Raw genomic sequence first — 6,392 nt, forward strand, 5'->3', positions numbered from 1 at the left:
TCAATGCCAGCCTGCCCCCGCTCCAATAACACCTTCTTAACCCGTGGGGTCTTCCCTGCCCACACAAATCCCGAAATCAAAGCGTTGACTTTCTCAAAGAATGATTTTGCGATGAAGATAGGGAGGTTCTAAAAGAGCCTCGGCAGCACTGTCATTTTCACTGTCTGCACTCGCCCTGCCAGTGACAGTGGCAGCACATCCCACCTCTTAAAATCCCCTTTCATGTGCTCCACCAACCGAGCCAAATTCAGCTTATGCAGCTGCACACATCCCTACGATACCTGGATGCCCAAGTACATGAAGCTCGTCCCCACCACCTTAAATGGCAGCTCTCCCAACCTCCTCTCCTGCTCCCTGGCCTCGATCGGGAACACCTCACTCTTCCCCATATTTAGCTTGTACCCGGAAAACCAGCCAAACTACTCCAGGATATTCATGATTCCCTCAATATCCGCCAATGGGTCCGAAATACACAGCAACACGTCATCAGCATACATCGGGACCCTGTGCCCAACCCCGCCCCTCCGCACAATCCCTCTCCAACTCCTCGATGCTTTAAGTGCCATTGCCAATGGCTCTATGCCAAGGGAAAAAGCAACAGAGAGAGTGGGCACCCCTGCCTTGTCCCACGGTGTAACCCGAAGTAATCCAAATTCACCCGATTCATTCGAACGCTCGCTACCGGCACCTTGTACAACAGCCGGACCCAGTCCACAATCCCCTGCCCAAACCCAAACCATCCTAACGCTTCCCACAAATACTCCCACTCCACCCGATCCAAAGCCTTCTCTGCATTCATTGCCACTGCCACCTCAACATCCTGTCCCTTCGGATAACGTTTAATAGTCTCTTAACCTTTGCTGACAATTGCCTCTCCTTTACAAACCCCGTCTGGTCTTCCCCTATCAGCCCCGGCACACAATCCTCAATACGCGAGGCCAGGATCTTCGCCAGCAACCTAGTGTCTACATCTAATAGCGATATCGGGCGGTATGACCCACACTGCTCCGGATCTTTATTGTTCTTCAATATTAGGGATATGGACGCCTGTGATAATGTAGGGGGGAGCTCCCTCTTTTCCCTCGTCTCATTATATGCCCTCGCCAGCAGAGGCCCCAGGTATCCCCCAAATGTCTTAGAAAATTCCACAGGGAACCCTTCTGGGCCCAGGGCCTTCCCTGCCTGCATTGCCCCTCTCCTCTCTATCACCTCCATCAGCCCAATGGGGGCTCACAGCCCCTCCATCTACTGTATTGTTGTTGACCAAAACCTTCAAATCCCAGATTATCATTATCATTTGCCACTCTATATTTTTCTTCTACCTGGATGACGTGAACTGCTGTCCACAACTCCGCAGCTAAAGGTGAAAATAACTCTATGTAAGGAGAACCAATCGCAACACATGCCTCAGTCAGATTCAGTTAATATGCTGCCTTCCTCAACAACAAACTGTATATAAAACCGAACTGAAATAACTCAATACGGCTCGTGCTGTATGAATAGTCCAAGTGTAACCGTCTCTAAGTCTGTTTGCATGTGTTATTGACCACTAATTTAATTTAAGCCCTAAACAGATGTCTTGACCTTACAGCTCCAGGTCAGTGCGACAATGATTAACACAGGTAAAAATAAGTCAACGTTCAAACATCTTTAGTTCTAACATCCATAACTTGCTTGAGACCCATGGGGTAGGAGCAACTAGTCTCCCCGTGAACTTTGTCGAGTATGATCTCCTCTGCTAAGGGGTGTGGAGCCCATGGACAGGTGAATAGACTTTGATATAAAAGTTGGCCAGATGTAGAACCGACACCTCACACCCGGCTGAAGAGTATTGTACATATTATTACTTTGCAATAAAACTAGTTTCTCTTTATCCACTCACCTCAGACTCGCCTGTGGTCACTAAACTTGGCTAAAGTAGGCAAATCCTTCCTACCTTTCTCAATCATGGCTCCAAATTAAGCTCTCATGAGGCCAGAGACAACAACCTCTCCCTCTCTCTTCAAATTAATATCTCCTCCCTCTTCCCCTTTCTCTCTCTTCCTTCTCTCTCTCATCTGCCTTTTTTCTCCCTTCTTCCACTTCTTTTCCTATTCCTCCTTCCCTCAGCCTATCTCTCCTTCCGACCCCACTCTCTCTCCTTCCCTGCATCTCGCTCTATCCCTCACTTCTTCCTGTGGTCTCTGTTTCTCATTCAGCAGTGGTTATATAGGTCATTCCATGTTCAAAGTTCATTGGTTACTGTGTGTTTGTAGTTATTTTAAGAGATTACAATTTAAGAATCACACTTCTCTATTTAAAGAAGATTGCGAGCTAATATTACTACAATATGAAGATAATTAATGGAGGTACTACATGAACAGACTACAAGTCGGTCTGATTAGGCCTTTTCCAGTGCAGGAACAGAGGATGTATTCTTAACGTTAGAACTAAATTGATTAAACCTGAAGTACACAAAAACACAAGAAATAGGAGCAGTAGATCATTTGGGCCATCTAGCTTGCTCTGTCATTCAATATGATCATGGCTGATCTTGGGGTTCAACTCCACCCCCTTCCCTACTCCCCATATCCCTTAACTCCCCGAGTAACCAAACATCTGTGTATCTCAGCCTTAACTGTAATAAATGATGGAGCATCAACAACCTTCTGGGGCAGATAATTCCAAAGATTCAAAACTCTTTGACTGAAGTAATTTCTCCTTCTCTCAGTCCCAAATGATCGGCCCCTTATACTGAGACGTAGAAACATAGAAAATAGAAGCAGGAGGAGGCCATTTGGCCCGTCGAGCCTGCTCCGCCATTCATTATAATCATGGCTGATCATCTAGTTCAATACCTTGATCCTGCCTTCCTCACATAGCCCTTGATCCCTTTAGCCCCCAAGAGTTAAATCTAATTCTTTCTTGAAATTACACAAGGTTTTTGCCTCAACTACTTTCTGTGGTAGCAAATTCCACAGGTTCACCACTCTCTGGAAATTTCTCCTCACCTCAGTCCTAAAAGGTTTTACCCCTTATCCTCAAACTATGACTCCTAGTTCTGGACTCCCCCACCATCGGGAACATTCTTTCTGAATCTACCCTGCCCAATCCTGTTAGAATTTTATAAGTTTCTATGCGATGCCCTCTCACTATTCCCAACTCCAATGACTAATCCTAACTGACTTTGTCTCTCTTCATGTGACAGTTCCGCCATCCCAAGCATCAGTCTGGTACACCTTTGCTGCACTCCCTCCAGAGCCATGATGGCCTACTCCTCTGGATGCTGCCCATCACCCCCATCCAGCCGAGGGTCCCCCATTCCCCACCGAGCATAGGGGCAGCAAGCCTAGTGCCCCTGGGCTCTTTGCCTGTGGGCAAAGATGGCTACTCACCTCCTCGTCTCCCCACAGAAGCCCTTCACAGGTTATTGTAGTAATATTATCTGAGGAAGAACATCCTTCCTCAGATAAGGACACCAAAACTGAACACAGTACTCCAGGCGTGGCCTCACCAATGCCCAATTCAATTGCAGTAAAACATCTCTATTCCTACACTCAAAACCTCCTGCTATGAAAGCCAACATATCATTTGCCTTCTTTACTGCCTGCTGTACCTGCCTGCTTCATTCAGTGACTGATGCATCACTGAGTATCCACCTCTCTCAATTTACACATTTTCAAATAATAATTTGCCTTCCTATTTTTGCTACCGAAGTGGATAATCTCACATTTATCCGCATTATACTGCATCCACCATGTTTATGCCCACTTATATGCCTGTCCAAATCCCGCTGAAGCATCCCTGCATCTTCCTCATAGCTCACCCTCTCATCCAACTTTGCATCATCTGCAAATTTGGAGATAATACATTTAGATCCCTCGTCCAAATCATTAATGTATAATGTGAACAGTTGGGGTCCTAGCACAGATCCCTGTGGTATCCCACAAGTCACTGCCTGCCAATCAGAAAAAGACCCATTTATTCCAGCTTTTTGTTTCCTGTCTGCTAACCAGTTTTCTATCCATCTCATTGCGCTCGAGCGAAACGAGGCCGGTGAATAGCGGGAGAGGCCGAAAACAAGAACTGCACCAGGTGCCAAACAGCTTGCGATGCAACCGGCCCGCTCCTGTAGGCGAAATCGAGATCTCACCGGAGCGTGGCGAGAAACCAATTAACACAACTTAAGCCCTATTTCCATACAATTAGTGGGAGCTACCCCATATCCAATGGCCTCCCCAGCAAGTGCTCACGTTGGCGCCGATTAGTATTCCTTTTGAAAAACATGAACCTGGTGAAGGGCTTCTGTGGGGAGACGAGGAGGTGAGTAGCCATCTTTGCCCACAGGCGAAGAGCCCAGGGGCACTAGGCTTGCTGCCCCTATGCTCGGTGGGGAATGGGGGACCCTCGGCTGGATGGGGGTGATGGGCAGCATCCAGAGGAGTAGGCCATCATGGACAGTGGGAGGAGGGGAGGTACTGGGGAGCAACCGCACATGACACTAGCCTGCCAACCAGTAGATCATCTGTACCAGTTCTGGGGGCAACCCTTGTCCTTGCCCGTCTGCCCCACTAACCACCCATAATCCCCATCGACTGCTGAGGCCGTGCATCTGAAGGCTATTGCTAATAGGGAATTGGCAATCATGGTTAAGTGAGAACTTCACACAACCCAAGTGGATTCCCATGGGTGGGCGGGCCATGAGGCATGTGGGAGTCATCGCCTAGCATCCCAATCACACCTTGATGCCTGGACACTGTGCTTGAACACTGCGGGAGGCAACACCACACAGGCAGCAGCCAACATTGGAACACCGAGGGGACGAGACACAGCTCTGGGGACATGTCCATGGCCGGTGGGTGGGTGAGTGCTACGGGGGGGGGGGGGGGGGGGGGGGGGGTGCAGAGATTCCTGGAGAGATGGGCCGCAATACGGAAGAAAGTGACAGGGGCGTCATACTGGTTGTGCTTTTATTGTGTAAAACAACTCCCCACTCTCCCGATGGTGCCACCCCACCCTCGGGGGAGCTGTTGGCCAACATCCCCACTCCATCGGACGTGTCAGGGTTAGCACCCAGCGCTCCCTCATCCCACTCGGTGCCCAGAGGGCCCTGGGTTCATCTTGGGATGGAGGGGCAGCTGGTTCAAGCCTCGGCTGCCCCTGCATAATCTGGCTCTGCCAGCCCTGGTGGCTCCCCATAGTCCACACCATCGTGTTGATGCCCTCGGCAATGCTCCTCAGTGACTGGGCCATGCTCTTCAGCACCTCGGTCATGCCCACCTTCGACTGGAACAAGCTCTGCAGCACCTCAGCCATTCCCATCTGAGAGCGGGACATGTCACGCAGAACCTCATCAAGATCAGCCTGGTATTGGGTCGCATCCCCCAGAGAGTCGGACATTTTGCTGAGACCCTTAGCCATGGTCGTCACCGACTGCACAACACCTTAGGCACCTTCACTAATGCTGCCAACTTCATGCACCAGTCTCTCCACTGCAGTCGCCACCCTAGAAGTGTTGACCTCGGTGCCACACATTGCCAGTGGCGTCTTGTATGCCTGTAGCCTCATGGACTCCTCCAAGCGGAAACAGACCTGATGGAGTGTCGCTGACATCTTAATCTGAATGTACTGGCCGCACCCTAATGTCTCCATCAGCTCTGGCAACCCTGTACCAGAGGCTCAGCATCAGGTTGGGACCCAGCTGGGTCCTGGGATCTGATGTGTTATGTACTCTGGGATAACACAGGCTGCAACTGGATGCAGCTTTAACCAAAAGATACTCCAGACCTTGAAGTTAGTTCAATCTGATTTATTGAACCAGTAGCACAGTTAGCACAGTTCTCTATGAGTTCCACTCTCTGCTAACCTAAGTGTGGTTACTCTGTCTGACTGAACCAAACTAGCTCTTAGCCATGTGCTGGAGGTGTGATACTGTACATACACCCTGACTCACTCTGTAGATGTTCATCAGTGGAAAGAGGCAGAGTGTGAGTGCCTCGTGCCTTTTATAGTGAGATATCACACCTGAGTGTCCTGCCTGCTCATTGGTCATGTCCTGTTCTCTGTGTTCATTAGCTGCCTGTCTGTGCCTGTCTGTATATCATTATCTGCATGTCTGCATATTGTGACAGGATCCAGCAGACTTCCAACGACTGATATACATCAGCAGCAGTGTGGTGCTCACCAGATTGTGCCCTAGATGCCTGTCCACTAACATTTCCCACCGAGGTGTGTGTATCTGCTCTGGTGGAAGATGGGGATGACAGCTGTGACACATCAATTGTGTCTTGCTTGGAGCTCTCCTCTGAGGTGTTCTCCTGGGAGGTTGGGGAGGGGGCCACCCAGGATGGAACAGCGCATCGGGTGGAAGATCTGTGGGAGAATGGACATGTGTTCAGTGGAGGGATGGATCA

Source organism: Scyliorhinus torazame, chromosome 1, assembly GCF_047496885.1.
Source record: "Scyliorhinus torazame isolate Kashiwa2021f chromosome 1, sScyTor2.1, whole genome shotgun sequence".
Classification (NCBI taxonomy): Eukaryota; Metazoa; Chordata; class Chondrichthyes; order Carcharhiniformes; family Scyliorhinidae; genus Scyliorhinus; species Scyliorhinus torazame.